Source organism: Saccopteryx leptura, chromosome 2 (genome assembly GCF_036850995.1).
Source record: "Saccopteryx leptura isolate mSacLep1 chromosome 2, mSacLep1_pri_phased_curated, whole genome shotgun sequence".
NCBI lineage: Eukaryota > Metazoa > Chordata > Mammalia > Chiroptera > Emballonuridae > Saccopteryx > Saccopteryx leptura.
In genome coordinates this window covers 184,656,536-184,676,515 of record NC_089504.1, presented here as the reverse complement: position 1 = coordinate 184,676,515, position 19,980 = coordinate 184,656,536, and the positions used below count along the sequence as shown (strand labels likewise).

General features: G+C 37.5%; 1 long non-coding RNA gene and 1 other non-coding gene across 2 annotated transcripts in view; both read left to right on the top strand.

Moving 5' to 3' along the window:
- The window catches only part of LOC136395272 (uncharacterized), a 273,153-nt gene that overhangs the window by 70,092 nt on the left and 183,081 nt on the right, over window positions 1-19,980 (top strand). The gene's annotated exons all lie outside the window — the stretch shown is intronic.
- Window positions 11,853-11,955, top strand: LOC136396200 (small nucleolar RNA U13). Its single transcript, XR_010749598.1, has one exon. It is a non-coding gene; the product is annotated as a small nucleolar RNA U13 (small nucleolar RNA).

Sequence of the window (19,980 nt, the reverse complement as noted above, 5' to 3'; positions counted from 1 at the left end):
CCAAAGTGGATTACAAACTAATTTTATGAACTATCAGCTGGAAAAACCAACTTTGGACTAAACTAAGAGGACTCTTCAACCAGGGAACACTGCAGAAGCCACACCGAGACTGGTAGGAAAAGCAGAAACGCGGAGAGGGCTGCCGGCTTCTCGGAGAGAACGGCAGCAGGGAGAGACTCGCGAGGTGGGAAGTGAGTTTAGCAGAGGGGAAAGGGTCCTGAGCCCCAGGAACAAAGCCCCAGCCTGCAGCCCCAGTGCCCAGAAGAGGCATAAGGACAGTATTTAGCTGGAAACAAGTCAGGATACTGTTTGTGAGAGAGTCTGATTTCTCAGACCCAGGATCCTTCTTAAAGAGACCGCGCAGAACATCTCTCTCAAAAACAATCACCTGGGGCTCCTGGGGAAGGGGGGAGAGAGGAGAGGACCACAGTAACAGGAAGAGAGTGTAATCTAGGAGGCATAGGGAGAAACATTTTGGGAGATAGCCACCCTAACCCCTGGGACGAGTCACTCCCCAAAGCTGAAGTGAACATTTCCCCCGGAAACAGCAATACCAGCAAAGGGAAGCAGGAGAGCAGCCAAACAAGCTCCCCTGCGGCATTCAGAGCAGAGTCGCATAGAAGGAGGGAGCTTTCGGGTCTACAGTAGTGAGTCTTAGGGTCCGAGCTGCAACGCTCCCACCCACGTGGCTGAGGGCGCACCGGAGAGCGGGCGGCAGCGGGAGACAAAAGCGCAGTTCTGCTGGCAGGGACGGAAGCCGGCTGGCCACCACTGGGCTCAGGTGTGAGCTCAATCTTGCCCGGCTGGGGAGAAGGGGGCGTGCAAAAGCGGTCAAGCTCAGCTGCTGGCAGCCTGTAATCCAGCCTCCGGGAGAAGGGCGGGAACCCCAGAAGGGGTGGAGACCAGCCCCGGAGCAAGGGCAGAGGAGCACAGCCCTGCCCCGCCCGTGCAACCCAGGCTTGCAGTCTGACTTGGTAGCCGGCTCCTCCCACGGGGGTGGAGCCAAAAGCCCAGAAGAGGCGGAGTTCCGCTACGGAGCTGAGCTTGGGCACGCAGCCCTGCCCGGCGGTAGAGCCAAGGCTAGCAGCTGTTCCTTGAGTGGGATCCTCCTGCAAGGGCAGGGTGAAAGCTCGGAAACAGGCGGAGACCCGCAGCTGAGCAAAGGTGCTCCCCAGTGCCCTTAGGACTGAGCATAACGTCACACACAGGGGCGGGGCAAAGGCCAAGGCCACCAACCCTTGTGCACCCGAGCACGTGATCACAGCCACTCCCGTGAAGAGAAAATGCGGAGGCAGAGAAATACAACACAAATAAACCAAGAGAAATCCCCAGAAAAGGACCTAAGTGAATCAGATATAACCAAATTACCAGATGCAGAGTTTAAAATAACGATTGTTAGGATGCTCAAAGATATTAGAACAACCATAGATGGCCATTATGATAACCTAAATAAAGAGATAACAAATATAAAAAAGGACATTGAAATAATAAAAAAGAATCAGTCAGAAATGACAAATACAATATCTGAAATAAAGAATACAGTGGAAGGAATTAAAAGCAGGATGGATGAAGCAGAGAATCGAATCAGCGAGTTAGAGGACACAATAAATAAAGGCACAGAAGCAGAGCAGAGAAAAGAAAAGAGACTCAAAAAGTCTGAGGAAACTCTAAGAGAGCTCTGTGACAACATGAAGAGAAATAACATCCACATCATAGGGGTTCCTGAAGAAGAAGAGAAAGAACAAGGGATAGAGACTTTGTTCAAACATATTATAGCAGAAAACTTCCCCCAATTAAGGCAGGAAAACATTTCACATGTTCAGAAAGCACAGAGAACTCCATTAAGGAGAAACCCAAAGAAACCAACACCAAGACACATCATAATTAAATTACCAAAGCTAAATGATAAAGAGAAAATATTAAAAGCTGCGAGAGAAAAAAAGACTATCACCTACAAAGGAGCCCCCATAAGGATGACTTCTGACTTCTCAACAGAAACACTTGAGGCCAGAAGGGAATGGCAAGAAATATTCAAAGTAATGCAGAACAAGAACCTACAACCAAGACTACTTAATCCAGCAAGGCTATCATTTAAAATTGAAGGAGAAATAAAAAGCTTTACAGACAAAAAAAAAAAAAAAAAACTCAAGGATTTCACTGCAACCAAACCAAGGCTGCAAGAAATGCTAAGGGACCTGTTGTAAACAGATCAAAGGAAAAAAAGAATATAGCAAAAGAGAAAAACAGTTTTAAAGAAAAAAAATGGCAATAAACAATTATATATCAGTAATAACCTTAAATGTTAATGGATTAAATGATCCGATCAAGAGACATAGGGTAGCTGCGTGGATAAGAAAATAGGACCCATACATATGCTGTCTACAAGAGACATACCTTAGATCAAAAGATGTACACAGACTGAAGATAAAAGGATGGAAAAAAATATTTCACGCAAATGGAAATGAAAAAAAAGCTGGGGTAGCAATACTTATATCAGACAAAATGGACCTTAAAACAAAGACCATAGTTAGAGATAAAGAAGGTCACTACATAATGATAAAGGGAGCAATCCAAAAGGGAGATATAACCACTATAAATACTTACGCACCTAATATAGGAGCACCTACATATATAAAGCAGACTTTGATGGACTTAAAGGGCGAGATCAACAGCAATACTATAATAGTAGGGGATTTCAATACCCCATTAACATCATTAGGTAGATCCTCAAGAAAGAAAATTAACAAAGAAACAGCAGACTTAAAGGACATATTAGATCAACTCGATTTAATAGATATCTTCAGAACCTTTCACCCTAAAACAGCAGAATATATGTTCTTTTCAAGCGCTCATGGTACATTCTCTAGAATAGACCACATGTTAGGGCACAAAAGTGGGCTCAACAAATTTAAGAAGATTGAAATCATATCGAGCAACTTTCTCTGATCACAATGGCATTAAACTAGAAATCAACCACAATAGAAAAATTGAAAAACATTCAAACACTTGGAAACTAAATAGCACGTTATTAAACAATGAATGGATTAACATTGAGATCAAAGAAGAAATTTAAAAATTTCTAGAAACAAATGGTAATGAACATACATAAACTCAAAATTTATGGGACACAGCAAAAGCTGTCCTGAGAGGGAAGTTTATAGCATTACAGGCATACCTCAAGAAGCTAGAAAAAGCTCAAATAAACAACTTAACCCTGCATCTAAAAGAACTAGAAAAAGAACAGCAAGTAAAGCCCAGAGCTAGTAGAAGGAAGGAAATAATAAAGATCAGAGCAGAAATAAATGACATAGAGGCTAAAGAAACAATACAGAGGATCAATGAAACTAGGAGCTGGTTCTTTGAAAAGGTAAACAAGATCGATGAACCTTTAATGAGACTCACCAAGAAAAAAAGAGAGAGGACTCAAATAAATAAAATTAGAAACGAGAATGGAGAAATAACTGACACAACAGAAATAAAAAATATTATAAGAAAATACTATGAAGAACTGTATGCCAAAAAACTAGACAACCTAGATGAAATGGACAAATTCCTTGAATCATATAATCTTCCAAAAATCAATCTGGAAGAATCAGAAAACCTAAACAGACCAATTACAACAAATGAGATTGAAACAGCCATCAAAAAACTCCCAAAAAAGAAAACTCCTGGGCCTGATGGCTTCACAAGTGAATTCTACCAAATATTCAAAGAAGAACTAACTCCTATCCTTCTCAAGCTATTTCAAAAAATTCAAGAGGAAGGAAGACTTCCAAACTCCTTTTATGAAGCGAGCATAATTCTGATTCCAAAACCAGGCAAAGACAACACAAAAAAAGAAAATTATAGGCCAATATCCCTGATGAACTTAGATGCAAAAATCCTCAACAAAATATTAGCAAACCGGATCCAGCAATATATGGAAAAAATCATACACCATGATCAAGTAGGATTTATTCTTGGGAGGTAAGGCTGGTACAATATTTGCAAATCAATCAATGTGATTCATCACATAAACAAAAGAAAGGAGAAAAACCACATGATAATTTCAATAGATGCAGAAAAAGCATTTCATAAAGTTCAGCACCCATTCATGATCAAAACTCTCAGCAAAGTGGGAATACAGAGAACATACCTCAACATGATAAAGACCATCTATGAGAAACCCACAGCCAACATCATACTCAATGGGCAAAAATTAAAAGCAATCCCCTTAAGATCAGGAACAAGGCAGGGGTGCCCCCTTTCACCACTCTTATTCAACATAGTTCTGGAAGTCCTAGCCACAGCAATCAGATAAGAAAAAGAAATAAAAGGCATCCAAATTGGAAAAGAAGAAGTAAAACTATCATTATTTGCAGATGACATGATATTGTATATAGAAAACCCTAAAGTCTCAGTCAAAAAACTACTAGACCTGATAAATGAATTTGACAAGGTGGCAGGATATAAAATCAATACTCAGAAATCAGAGGCATTTTTATACCCTAATAATGAACTGTCAGAAAGTGAAATCAAGGAATCAACCCCCTTTACCATTGCAACCAAAAAAAATAAAGTACCTAGGAATAAATCTAACCAAGGAGATTAAAGACTTGTACTCGGAAAATTATAAAACATTGATAAAGGAAATCAGGGAAGATACGAATAAGTGGAGGCATATACTGTGCTCATGGTTAGGAAGAATAAACATCATTAAAATGTCTATATTACCCAAAGCAATTTATAAATTCAATGCAGTACTGACTAAAATACCAATGACTTACTTCAAAGATATAGAACACATATTCCAAAAATTTATATGGAACCAAAAAAGAACACGAATAGCCTCAGCAATCTTGAAAAGGAAGAAAAAAGCGGGAGGTATCACACTTCCAGATATCAAGTTATATTATAAGGCCATTGTATTCAAAACAGCATGGTACTGGCATAAGAACAGGCACATAGATCAATGGAACAGAACAGAGGACCCAGAAATAAACCCACAGCTCTATGGACAACTTATATTTGACAAAGGAGGTAAGACAATACAATGGAGTATTGGGAAAACTGGACAGCTAGCTGCAAAAAAATGAAACTAGACCACCAACTTACACCACTCACAAAAATAAACTCAAAATGGATAAAAGACTTGAATGTAAGCCGTGAAACCATAAGCATCTTAGAAGAAAACATAGGCAGTAATCACTCTGACATCTCTCGCAGCAATATATTTGTTGATTTGTCTCCACAGGCAAGTGAAATAAAAGACAGGATAAACAAATGGGACTTTATCAAACTAAAAAGCTTCTGCACAGCTAAAGACAATAAGAACAGAATAAAAAGACAAACTACACAATGGGAGAAGATATTTGACATAGCTTCTGATAAGGGATTAATAACCAAAATTTATAATGAACTTGTAAAACTTCATATCAGGAAGACAAACAATCCAATCCAAAAATGGGCAAAAGAAATGAATAGACACTGCTCCAAAGAGGACACACAGATGGCCAACAGGCATATGAAAAAATGTTCAACTTCACTAATGATTAGAGAAATGCAAATTAAAACCACAATGAGATATCACCTCACACCAGTCAGAATGGCGCTCATCAATAAAACAACACAGAATAAGTGCTGGCGAGGATGTGGAGAAAAGGGAACCCTCCTGCACTGCTGGTGGGAATGCAGACTGGTGCAGCCACTGTGGAAAACAGTATGGAGATTCCTCAAGAAATTAAAAATCGAACTGCCTTTTGACCCAGCTATACCACTGTTAGGAATATACCCCAAGAACATCATAGCACTGTTTGAAAAGAAGAAATGCACCCCCATGTTTATGGCAGCATTGTTCACAATAGCAAAGATTTGGAAACAGCCCAAGTGTCCATCAGAGGACGAGTGGATTAAAAAGCTTTGGTATATACATACTATGGAATACTACTCAGCCATAAGAAATGATGACATAGGATCTTTTACAACAACATGGATGGGCCTTGATAACATTATACTGAGTGAAAGAAGTAAATCAGAAAAAACTAAGAACTATATGATTCCATACATAGGTGGGACATAAAGATGAGACTCAGAGACATGAACAACAGTGTTGGGATTACAGGGTGGGGGGAGGTGAGGGAGGGGGTTGGGGGAGGGGAGGGGGCACAAAGATCATGGCTTTTCAGCATTTGCCATATTCCCCCCTTAATCTATAGACAGACAGCAAATATTTACGTAGGGTGTTCCCAGTATAAAGACTGCTGTCTTAGGGACAAAAGCTGATAAACTATTTTAGCAGTTCCTCCTTCTTCCAAGACTTATATGTCAACATAGAACTCCATGTTTCATAGAACAGACTCAAGCTCACTCCATGCTCCCTGGAGCTTTAGCACAAGGTAATGCCCTTTTTTTTCTTTCCTCTTTTCTTTCTTTCTTTTTTTTTCTTTGTTGTTGTTGTTGTTGTATTTTTCCTTTTCTTTATTTATTTTTTGTATTTTTGTGAGGATGGAAATGGGGAGGCAGTCAGACAGACTCCTGCATGTGCCTGACTGGGATCCACCTGGCATGCCTACCAGGGGGGGATGCTCTGCCCATCTGGGGTGTTGCTCTGTTACAACCAGAGCCATTCTGGCGACTGGGGCAGAGGCCATGGGGCCATCCTTAGTGCCCGGGGTGGCTTTGCTCCGGTGGAGCCTTGGCTGCGGGAGGGGAGGTGAGAGGTGGAGAGGAGGGAGAGAGGGAGGAGTAGAGAGGTAGATGGGCGCTTATCCTGTGTGCTCTAGCCAGGAATCGAACCGGGAATCCTGCACACCAGGACAATGACTCCTACGGGTCTACCATATCATGCTTTTTACTTAAAAAAAAAATTAAATTTCTTTTGAAGGCTGATGAACAGGAGACACCAAATCTTTTTCACCTGCAAACTATTATCTTCTTTATTAGATCCAGCTAATAACACTGTTTTATCTTTTTCCAAATAGCTCCAGATATATGGAAAGATTTATATAGGTGGATGGGGTTCCTCAAACCCCTCAGCGAGATCTTCTGAGCATGGGTTTTAAGATACCTAGAGGCAGAAAAAGCCCAATAGAGATCAGGGGAACTACCAGCTTTTAGGATACACCCTTAAAGGCTCCAACGCCCCAAAGGGGTCTCATAGGATGCCATCTGGGTCCTACTTCAACAGTGGAAAGGAAGGTCATTGAGCTAAATAAAGCCTGCCAGGCTTACATGCCTCTGCTGTGAGGAAAAAGGGACACTGGAAGGTAGGCTTTCCCCTAGCTCCTCTAAGGGAGGGTTCAGTCTCTTCCAGCCCTGTTCCAGCCACCTACGACCTAACCTTGCCCAGAAAGCTGGGGTTTGCCACTGAAGGCTGAAGGTGCCCAGGGCCATCGGCCCCAACTATGACACTGTGGATGAGCCTAGGATATTTCTTCCAAGAAGCAGGTAAACTGATCTCATTTGCACAAGCGCCACTTAACTATGTTTTTCCTGAATAGTCGGGTTTTTTATTCTTCCCTCAAAGATCTCTGTTGTGGGTGTTGATAGTCCTATTTTCTGCTGCTTTGCTTAATATATAGTGTTTCCTTTATCCCTCCTACCTCAACGTCCCACTCATATTTCAGGCTGGGACCTACTCCTAATTTAGAGCTCTCTTTCCCCCTTTTGCCAACTTGTATTATGAATTTACCTTTGCCACCCAGCTTAGTGTATCCCAAGGTTCTCTTTACCATGCCACAGTCGCAGAGCTCCAGGGAAAAGCAACCTGGTCTCAACTCTTCAGGCAGAGGAGAACAGAAGCTCCATATCCACGCATGCTGCAAATGGCTTTTTCCAGTTTACCTGAATCATTACCAGCTAAAAGCAGCGGTCATTGGGACTTGGACATGAGCTGCAAAGTATAGAATGGTGACAACAATTCCAGTGCCATGCGGACTTTTCCTGTGTGAACTTCTCCTGGACTCCTGCTCCCTGTGACAGCTCCTAACAGACTGAACTGTGGTTGGGTTGCATTTTTTCAGGGATTTGGCATGGTGATGAGGCCAATTTGGACTTGGTGAACATGTTAAGGACACTACTCTTTTATGGATTCTTGCTGTATTGGCCAAAAGTTTGCTTAAAGGCTTTGAATCACTGTAAAAAAATAGGGGACTGGATAAAGAAGATGGGGCACATATACACCATGGTATACTATTCAGCTAGAAGAAATGATGACAACGGATCACTTACAGCAGAATGGTGGAATCTTGATAACATTGTGCGGAGTGAAATGGGCGAATCAGAAAAAGACAAGAACTGCAGGTTCCATACATTGGTGGGACATGGAAGCGAGACTAAGGGACATGGACAGGAGTGGGGTGGTTACAGGGGGTGGGGGGAGGGAAGGAGGGAGAGGAGGAAGGGGAGGAGGAGGGGTACAAAGAAAACTGGATAGAGGGTGACGGAGGGTGATCTCTCTTTGGGGGATGGGTATGCAACAGAACTAAATGACAAGATAACCTGGAGATGTTTTCTTTGAATATGTGTACCCTGATTTGTTGATGTCACCCCATTAAAATAAAAATTTATTTATAAAAAAAAAAAAAACTGAAGTGCCTAAAGGCAGGAATGCATAGAAAAACTATTTCTAATAAATGCTTGGCTTGAGATCTACTCTTTCAAAAATAAAACTATTCATTTAAAAAAAAGAAAGAAAGAAATTTTAACTGAAAAATTTTACCCTGGTTGTGAAAAAAATATCAAAATTACTGTGAAGCTAAAGCAGGGCTTATAAGAAAATATATAGTGATGAATGTATAAATAGGATAACAAAAATCTGAAGTAATTAAAATTTTATCTCAATAAATTAGGAAAATAAGAAAAACCAAAATGCAAAATAAACAGTAGGAAGAAAAAAATAAACAGTAGGAAGAAATAATAAAAAGGAGAAAGCACTGCAGTTATACCCCCACACACAGAAAAGCAGGAAAAAAGTAAAGGTTATCTACAAAAAGTTTCATGAAAACACTAAAAATTGATAAAACTCTAGCCAACCTAAAATGAAAAAAGTGAGCACAAATCAATATCAAGAAAAAGAAGACATCAATACATATTCACAGATATTAAAAAATTATTAAGGAATGTTATGAATAGATTAGTGCCAAAAATTCAGTGATATAAATAAAATTGTAAAATTCCTTAAAATGCAAAAACCTCCCAACTTTATTCAAAAAGAAATAGATGCGAAAATTCCCAACAAGGTACAAGCAAAAAGAATTTGGCTGCATATTAAAAAGATTATATACTATGAGTATGATTTATTCCTGGAATGCAAGGATGGTTCTACATATAAAAGTGGATTGATGAAATACAGAATATTAAAAAAAATAAAGGGGGAAAAAGCATGATCATCTAAATTGATGCAGAACAAGCATTTGACAAAATTTAATATCTTTTATAATAAAAAAATACTCAAACTATGAATGGAAGAAAAGTACCTTATCATAGCAAAGCAATATATGAAAAACAGACATGTTTAATGACGAAGTTATACTTAACAATGAAAAAGACAACTCTCTTCTTCTAAGATCCAGAAAAAGGCAAGAATGTTTACAATTGCCAGTTCAATTCAATATACTGAAGTCTTAGAGAAATTTTGGCGAGAAAGGGAAGGAGGGCGGAAAGTAGGGAGGAAGGAAGACATCTAAATTGGAAAGGAAGAGGAAAAATGACCTCTGATTATGGATGAATTTTTATGTAGAAACCCTATATATTAAACAAAAAGACTCTAAGACTCTTAGAGTTTATAAACAAATTATCAAGATGAAATAGGTGAAGGGATTAAGCTAAATAAATAAAATAAAAAGGCAAAAAACTCATGGACAGAGACAACAGTGTGGTGATTACCAGAGGGAAGGGGGAGCGGAGCAGGTGGAAGAGGGCAAATGGGGAATAGATGGTGGCTGAAAGAGACTTTGGATGGTGAAGGCACAATGCAATGTGCAGATGATGTATTATAGAATTATGGAACAATGTAACCCCAATAAATTCAGTAAAAGTACAAAGTCAATATTCATTTCTATAAATGAACAATGAACAACATGAAAATAAAATTAAGAAAATTCCAATTATAATGAAAAATGATAAAACATTTAGAAGTTAACCAAGGAGATAAAAGACTTGCACAATGAAAATTATGAAACATTACCAAAATATTAAAGAAGACATAAATAAATGGAAACATATGCCATGTACATGAATTGGAAGAGTTAATATTGTCAAGATGCAAATATTATCCAAAGCAATCTACAGGTTTAATGCATTTACTGTAAAAATCCTAGTGGCTTTTGAATTAGTGCTTTGGGTTTCTTTGGATATATACCCAGAAATGGAATAGCTGGATTATAAGACAGCTGCATTTTTAATTTTTTGAAGACCCTCCATACTGTTTTCTTTGTGTCCTCACCAACACTTGTCTGCAGATTCATTGAAGATAACCATTCTGACAGGTGTAAGGTAATATTGAACATAAAATGTAATTTAAAATAATAAAAAATTTTAATTAATATAAAAAGAAAACAAGAGGCAAATGAAAAATGTTTATTATCCAATATTATTTGCACCATATTTCTCAATGGGTTAAAGAAGTCACTAAATTTTAAAAATGTTCGTGACCTTTTTGTATAATTTAAAAACATTCTAAAATTTATATCACATCTCAAGTAAAAGGTACTGAAAAAGAACAAAATTGGCAAAGGACTCACACTATTTCAAAACGTATTATACAATACTACAGTACTCAAAAGAGTGGCATTAGCATAAAGACAGACAGATAGACCAATGTAATAGAATAGAGTTACAGAAATAAACCTTTATATATACTGTCATGATTTTGACAGGGTGCCAAGAGTGTTCAATGAGGAAAAGGCAGTCTCTTCAATAAATGGTGCTGGAAAAACTGTATATCCACATGCAAAGTAATAAAGTTGGAACTTTACCTGACAACAGATACAAAAGTTAATTCAAAAAATATGCATGACCTAAATATAAGACCTGAAACTATAAAATTCTAAGAAGAAAACAAAGGGCAAATGACAAATTAGCACATGAAAAGATGCTCAACATCACTAATCATTAGGGAAATACATATCAAAACTACAACTCTGAGCTTTCAACTCAAACATTAGAATGGGCTACTACCTTCCCCCCCAATAAAAGAGTTGGTAAAGAAATGGAGGAATTGAAACCCTTTTTCACTGTTGGTGGGAATGTAAGATTGTATAGCCGCTGTGGAAATAAGTACAGTGCATTCCTCAAAAAATTAAAAATAGAACTACCATATGATTCAGCAATTCCTCTTCTAGGGGTATACTCGAAAGAATTGAAAGCAGTGTCTTAAAGCAATATTTGTTCACCCTTGTTTCTAACAGCATAATAATAGCTAAGATGTGAAGACAACCCAAGTGTCAATTGATGGACACTTGGGTTGTCTTCACATTATATATTATCCATTCATGCATTGATAAGGTATAATCCAGCCTTAAAAAGGCAAGAAATCCTGGCATATGCTACAACATTCATGAACCTTGAAGACGTTACTGTAAGTGACGTAGTCACCAAAAAGACAAATGCTGTATGATTCCACTTATATGAAATCAAAATCATAGAGACAGAAAGTAGAATGGTGGTTGCCAAGGGTTCAGAGGTGGAAGAAATGGGCAAGTTATTGTTTAATGGGTGTTTCATTTTTACAAGATGAAAAGAGTTCAGGAGATGGATAGTGGTGATGGTTATAACAATACAAATGCACTTGACACCACTGAATGGTACACTTAAAAACAATAATGATAGTAAATTTTGTTATTGTATCTTACTATGTTAAAAAATTGGACATGATCTCTTGTAGTCTGTAAGCATGACGATTGGGTCTTCACGCTCTTGTGTGACACATGCTTCCCTCAAATCTTGTTATAACATTGGCACATTACTCATCTGACATGAAAAGAAACAGATAAAAATTGGACAAAAAAAAGGAATAATCTGAATCACCTTCATTTATTGAAGATATTGAATGTATGTACTTTTCACAAAGTAAATTTTAATCTGAGATGGATTTAATCATGAAATCTTACATTGTTTAAAGAAGATAATAATGTACATTCTATACATTTGTTTCCAGAAATTTTTTGGAAAAGATACGTTCTAACTGATTTTATAAAGTTAGCATTACACTGATAAAAATTCCAGATGAGACATTTGAAGAGAAGAAAATAAGCTGTGGATAAACAACCCTCAAAAACAAAGAAAGATATTAGAAGACCAAATATTTTCAATGTGTATGGAACAAAATTTTTCTCTCTCATGTCTCTACTAAAAAAATATTTGCCTAAACTGAGATTACAGGACTGTTTCTGCAATATTTTATTACAGAATTTTTTTAGAGGGGGTGGGACAGACGGACAGACAGGCAGGAAGGGAGAGAGCTGAGAAGTGTCAATGCATGTGGCACTTTAGTTGTTCATTGATTGCTTTTTCATACTTGCCTTGACGGGGTGAGGGGTGAGCCAGTGACCCCTTGCTCAAGCCAGTGACCTTGGGCTCAAGCCAGCAACCATGGGGTCATATCTATGATCTCATGCTCAAGCTGGCGATCTCAGGGTTTTGAACCTGGGTCCTCAGTGTCCCAGGTTGACCCTCTATTTACTGTACCACTGCCTGGTCAAGCTTATTATAGAAATTTTATACTTTTAGCTTCTACATTTAGATCCATGACTCTAATTTTTGTATATGACATGATGTAATAATGTTTATTTTTGTTGCATATTGACTGTTTTCTTTCCATTGAATTACCTTTTTGCCTTTGTCAAAAATCAGTTGACCGTATATATTTGGGAGAGCTTTTGAACTCTTTTTTTCCTGTTTTATATTTTTTTAGTCTCTTAAGATAGTAAATAACTTTGTTTTCAAATCTGCATATGGGCAGATTATGACCTTATCTATGGAAGTATCTAGTTAAGTTTATAGTTCAAAAACTACAAATGTTAAAGAACCTTGCATTACATAAATTCCAGTTGGTCATGATATATTATTTTTATAGTCCTGGATACTATTAATACATTTTATGTATTTATTTATGAAGAAAATATTGAGTATATAATAGTTCAGGTGCTATATGACTGACAGAAAAGTTGAAACCCAAATAAGTACACAAAAAGTTACTTTAGGCTTTTTGAAAATCAAAGGTTGATGCTTCGAGACTCTGAAATAGGGTAACTCTTGATTTTGCTATTTAAGACAGTTTTTAGTAAAGCTCTTGGAGGGTTAATAACAGTGCCACCAGCCCTGGCCGGTTGGCTCAGTGGTAGAGCGTCGGCCTGGCGTGCAGAAGTCCCGGGTTCGATTCCCGGCCAGGGCACACAGGAGAAGCGCCCATCTGCTTCTCCACCCCTCCCCCTCTCCTTCCTCTCTGTCTCTCCCCCTCCCGCAGCTGAGGCTCCATTGGAGCAAAGATGGCCTGGGCGCTGGGAATGGCTCCTTGGCCTCTGCCCCAGGCGCTGGAGTGGCTCTGGCCACGACAGAGCGACGCCCTGGAGGGGCAGAGCGTCGCCCCTGGTGGGCGTGCTGGGTGGATCCCGGTGGCGCGCATGCGGGAGTCTGTCTGACTGTCTCTCCCCGTTTCCAGCTTCAGAAAAATACAAAAAAAATAAAATAAAAAAAATAACAGTGCCACCAGTGGAGAATATACTCTGGATTTCAGATGGGCAGATAAGTTAAATTGTTACCGCTGTTTAAGTAAACTTTTGACCCAGGGTCCTCATTTGTAAGATAGAAACCTTCATAAGATTAGTGTATGAATGAAATGACACAGTGCATATAAAGTGAATGGGACACAAGTGGTGTTCCTTCATTTCCTTTGACTCTCCCTCAAATAAGATATCAGCTGTTTCTATTCTCTCAATGACTTGTGAACTGGAAGTAGATCACAATTATTTACATTTCATTTTTATAATGTTTAGAAAAATAGGGAAAAGAGAACTATTAAATCCCCATATTTACTGCAGCAAAGAAATTATGTGTTAATGGCAGAGTCAGATTATTTAGATTATTTTCATCTAACCAGTTAGATATACTAACCAGTCCCACTGCTTCTCCTTACACACATATACACACACAGAGGTAAAAAAGAACTCACATATATATTCGGTTTTTTTTTTTACATTTAAAAAATTGAATTTATTGGGATGACATTGATTCATACATGTTTCAAGTGTACAACTTAAAACACAATCTGCACCCCACATCCTGTGCCCCAAGCAAAGTCTCTGTCTCCATTTCCCCCCCTTTACTCACCTCCACCTAGTCCCTCCCCTCTTTCCTTCTGTCACCATACTTTTGCCTGGGTCTATGTGTTTTTTTATATCTATATATAGCATGTGTCTGTTATATATGTGTAATGGGCATATGGGCAGATTATGACCTTATCTATGAAGTTTATAGTTCAAAAACTACTAAAATAATTGCCTTTCTGCTACTTAGGACGATTGAAAAGGATGTTTAATTTGGCTTGGAAAATAAAAAAAGATAGGACTTCTGATTCAGAGAGCACAAATTCAGGCAAAAACCAAAGTAGTGTCCCAATTACAGGATGAGGGAAAGAGGTTTTCATGAGAAAAGGAGGGGAATAATTACATGAATAAAAGAAAGATATTTCTATTAGTGCTGACAAACTGAGTTACTCTTTAGCTATAAATGGCTGGTTACTGATTCTGTCATCAAGAAGTGAGTTCATAATCATTCATCTTTATGGTCAGTATGTCTGCTTTTCTGTTAGCTTTGAAAAAGTTATTTGTAAGACTATATTGGTTTGGCCTAATCTAGAGGTTATTTTGTCCATTTCAAACATTCCAAAGTTTCAAGGAGCAAGATATACAAAGTTTATTTAGAATAGTTACTCTGGCTCCATGTTAAAATGGCTCCACTTACGTCAACTTTTTACAGTGATAAACCCAATGATTGCCCCAGTTTATTTCATTGAGAGCAATTTTAAAAATTGAAATTGTAGTTAGAAACTATATAGAATCATCTCAATGGATGCTGAAAAAGCATTAGACAAAACCAAAGGTTCATTCCTCATAACACTTCTCATCAATTTTCCTCAGCCTGATAAAGGGCATCTATGAAAACCTGAAGGTAATATCATTCTTAATAATGAAAGATTAAAGGTCTTCCTTTGAAGATCAGCAATAAGACAAGGAGTTATAATCTTTTTTTATACAAATAATATTAGTTTGGTGAAAGCCTGGAGAGGAGTTAGCATTATGAAGAATTTTATTGAAAGAAAAGTTTACTTTTTTCAACACTAAATCATCTAATGACTTTTAATTCAATGGCAAAACTATTGTAATGACTTTGTCTAGCCTAGTCCCCTCACATATAATTGGATCAGACAAGTTTACTGGTAACATGTCAAATCAAAGGTTTCCCCCAAAATTATAAAAATAATAAATGATTTGAGAACCTTTAAAATGATTTGCATTAAAAACTTTACGAGCTAAGTAATTTAGTAAGAAGATAAAAGGGGCCATTTTGGATTACTAATTTATTTATTGATATATAAACATTTTTATATAATTATTATATAATAAGTTCTTATTTTTTTATTATCAGCTCTTATAACAATCATAAAAGCAATTGAATCATAAGCCAAAATTCTTCCCAAAATAAAAACTCCTTGCCCAGATGACAGTTCCTGTCAGTTCTTGCAAAACTTCAAGGAGGAAATAATTTCAATGTTATACAATACCCTCTTCAGAATAAAAAAGGAGAAAAAATTCTTCATCTTTTCATGATTTTCAGACAAGCTGGAGTCTAAAATGTGCCACAGTTAGGGTAAGGAAACCAGGTAATACTTTGTCTTGATGATGAACATATACACAATTCTAAATAAAAGTTAGGAAAACCTGTGAAAATGTATCTAAGACAAAACAAATTTAGATATACTATAATTGGCAAATATTTCCCATTTTTCATTTTTTTTGGTGTGTGTGTGTGTGTGTGTGAGATAGACAATGAGAGAGACAGAGGGACAGATAGGTACAGACTGACAGGAAAGGAGAGATGAGAAGCATCAATTCTTTGTTGTAGTGCCTTAGTTGTTCATTGATTGCTTTCTCATGTGTACCTTGACCTGGGGCGGTTGGGGCTACAGCAGAGCAAGTGACCCGCTGCTCAAGCCAGTGACCTTGGGCTTCAAGCCAGTGACCTTTGGGCTCAAGCCAGTGACCAGGAGGTCATGTCTATGATCCCACACTTAAGCCAGCAACCCCATGCTCAGTCAAGCTGGTGAGCCCGCGCTCAAGCTGGATGAGCTTGCGCTCAAGCCGGCAACCTTGGGGTTTCAAACCTGGGTCTTCTGTGTCCCAGTTCGATGCTCTATCTACTGCACCATTGCCTGGTCAGGCCATCTTTTTTTTTTTTTTCTTTCTTTTTTCTGAAGCTGGAAACAGGGAGAGACAGTCAGACAGACTCCCGCATGCGCCCGACCGGGATCCACCCGGCACGCCCACCAGGGGCGACGCTCTGCCCACCAGGGGGCGATGCTCTGCCCATCCTGGGCGTCGCCATGTTGCGACCAGAGCCACTCTAGCGCCTGAGGCAGAGGCCACAGAGCTATCCCCAGCGCCCGGGCCATCTTTGCTCCAATGGAGCCTTGGCTGCGGGAGGGGAAGAGAGAGACAGAGAGGAAAGTGCGGCGGAGGGGTGGAGAAGCAAATGGGCGCTTCTCCTGTGTGCCCTGGCCGGGAATCGAACCCGGGTCCTCCGCACGCTAGGCCGATGCTCTACCACTGAGCCAACCGGCCAGGGCCATCTTTTTTTCTTAAACGGGATGAGATTTTACAGGAATTATTTTTGGTAAGGGAAAAGAACAAAAGATGAGGGAAAACAGGACTGACAATGACAGACAATTATATCTCAGAAGACAGGGAAGTGCAGGGCTATTTCTAACCAATTTTCTCTGCTTAGGATAATATAAAGAGGATAAAAACTAAGTAACTAGAGAACACTTTCAATTCTTAACCATTGTTCTGGAAGTTCCATTCCTTCACATTACCTGGAATCAATCTTAGATTTAGTTAGGGTGGATGGCTGCCACCAAGTGGCCAATAACTGCAGCTGCCTCCAGTGTTTGCTTCTAGAATCAGAACCGTCCAGGACTCCTGAGCAGTTCTGTACATCCTGCCTCAATTATACCATTTTATTTTTAAATATGTTTGCCCATATTTTATAAACTCCTTTTCCTACTAATTTTAAGGAGTTTAAAGGAAAGGAAAAATTTTAAGTGAAAGTGAAAAGAGCCTAAGCCCTTAGAAAGAATCACTGAGGAATAAGATTCCTTACTAAGGATACATTCACTTGGTATTGCAGGAAACATAAATAAATATTCAGGAAAAAGTCAAGAACCATATGATTTTACTTATATGTGAGATATAAAACTGAAAGCAACAAATGAACAAACAAGAAAAACAAACACAAACTCATAGACACAGACAACAGTATGGTGGTTATGGTACAGGAGGTCAAATATATGGTGGCCAAAGAAGATTTGACTGGGTGATGGGCACACAATGCAATATTCAGATTATGTATCATAGAAGTGGACACTTAAAAACTATATAATTTTATTAACCAATGTCATTACAATAAACTTAGTTTAAAAATAAATATACATTTATAAGCAATAGAAAAGATGAGAGAGCATAGAGAAGTATATGATTTTCATGTGACTTGACTTTTAAGAATAAATATAATAAATTGAAATGAGGGGAAGGGAGCTAGGGATGGATAGATTATTCCTGCATGTGCTCTGTCCAGGATCCACTTGACAACCCTGTCTGGGGCTGATGCTCTGCCTGACTGGGCCCATGCTTACAATCCAACTATTTTTAGCACCTGAAGCAGAGGCTCCACGGAGCCATCCTTAGTGCTGGGGCTGATGCACTTGAACCAATCGAGCCATGGCTACAGGAGGAAGAGAGAGAGAGGGAGAAGGGAGAGGGGTGCAGAAGTACCATATCTCCCCATTTATAAGAGTCCCCCATGTATAAGATGCACCTTAATTTGGGGGCCTGAAGTTTAAAAAAAATTGTATTAAAGTTATTGAACTCAAGTTTTATTCATCATAAAATTCATACAACTCCTCAAGCAAGAAATGTGAGTAAGAACATCTACAACCACTGTATAAAATGCACCCAGTTTTTAGACCTCAAATATTTTTTGAAAAAGAATGCATCTTATACATGGGGAAATATGGTAGGTGGTTGCTTCTCCTGTGTGCCCTAACCTGGAATCAAACCTGGGACATCCATATGCTCGGCCAATAAACTATTTTTCTATATGGCATGTAGATCACATATTTTTAAATATCCTGAAAATTACATTGAACTTATATTTCTAATCTGTTAAATGACACAATATTTTCTATTCCACATCAGTTGTTTATGCAGTCGTCCTTCACTATATTGCAGTTCACTTTTTGTGGTCTTACAGTATCACGGATTTTTAAATTGTATATATCTAATTTTGTATCGTGGATTTTTTCACTATATCACAGAATTTTGTGGTATATAGGTATTCTTTTATATTTATTATTTTAATTATTTTTACAGTAAAATAACTATTTTCTAGTTTAAAAAATTGAAAACAATACAAAAATGTGGGAAAAGTTAATAACAGTGTGGGAAAGATTTATAAGAATGTGGGGAGAGTTTATAAAGCCTTAAAATATATATAAATAATAAAATAAAGGTTGCTACTTCACAGATTTTCGCCTGTCGCAAGGGGTTCTGGAACCTAACCCCGTGATAGATGAGGGGCCACAGTAGTATAAGAACAGCTGAAAGATCTGTATAATTTTACAGGGCTCAAAAAATACTCTTTATAAAAGAGGAGTTATAATAATTTGTTGAATCTTAAAGATGAAAGCAGGATAATTATTTACTTAATAGTAAAATACCAAAAAAAAAAAAAAGAACATAAAAAGAACAAAGGTATTAAAAACAAAAAATGTAAAAAACAAAACAAAAACATTATTACAATTAATGTAAATATAAATTCCTCCCATTTAAAAATAAGGTGTTTCTGTCATCTATAGGTAAAGGTGGAGGGAGGAGCTTAAATTATAAAAAGTCACAGCTATAAAATGTTATACAAAAAAGTTAAAAATCAAAGTTTTAATGAGATACATCAGATAAAATATTTTAAACAGGCCAAATGCCAAATTGGTATTAAAGTAGAATTCAGAATAATGTACTTATAAATATAACGAAGAAAAGTATTTATATTAATAAAATATATAACTAAATGTCATATATAATATAATGAGATAATTATAACAAAAAATTACCAAAGAAACACAAACTATACTTTAACAATTTAGTTTATGATATATCAGAAAATTATGTTAGGTTAATTATATTAGAGAGATTGGATACCATTATTAATACACTTGAGTTAAATACTTTTACAGTATTAAAACCTAAGATAAAGCTTTTTCTGAGTCACTGCCACATAATCTTTACTTCTATGGCTTTGGAGTCAGAGAATTCTGTGTTTCAACACTAGCTTTGATTGTTACTGGCAATGTAAAATTAAGGATATTACTTAATGCTTCTAAAATACAATTTCTATACTTGTAAAACATGAATTTAAATTATACATTCAATGTTCATATGATGATACTTTCATGATAGGTCTGATTTGAGGAGTAAAAGAATACATGAATACTCTATACAAGAGTTGATATTCTCCCAATGCCTTAATTTTCTCATTTGAAGATGAAAGAAATGATATATTATTTTTATTATAAAATATCACTTTATATTAAGAAAAATGGGGAATAAAGTTTAATAGAATGTTATTCATTTTCCATGTGAAAAATTTCTTTGCTGATAATATATTGTGGGTTCCCTTTTATAGGAGTCATAACTCTATGGATGACAATCCTCAGAATATAAACCTTGATCT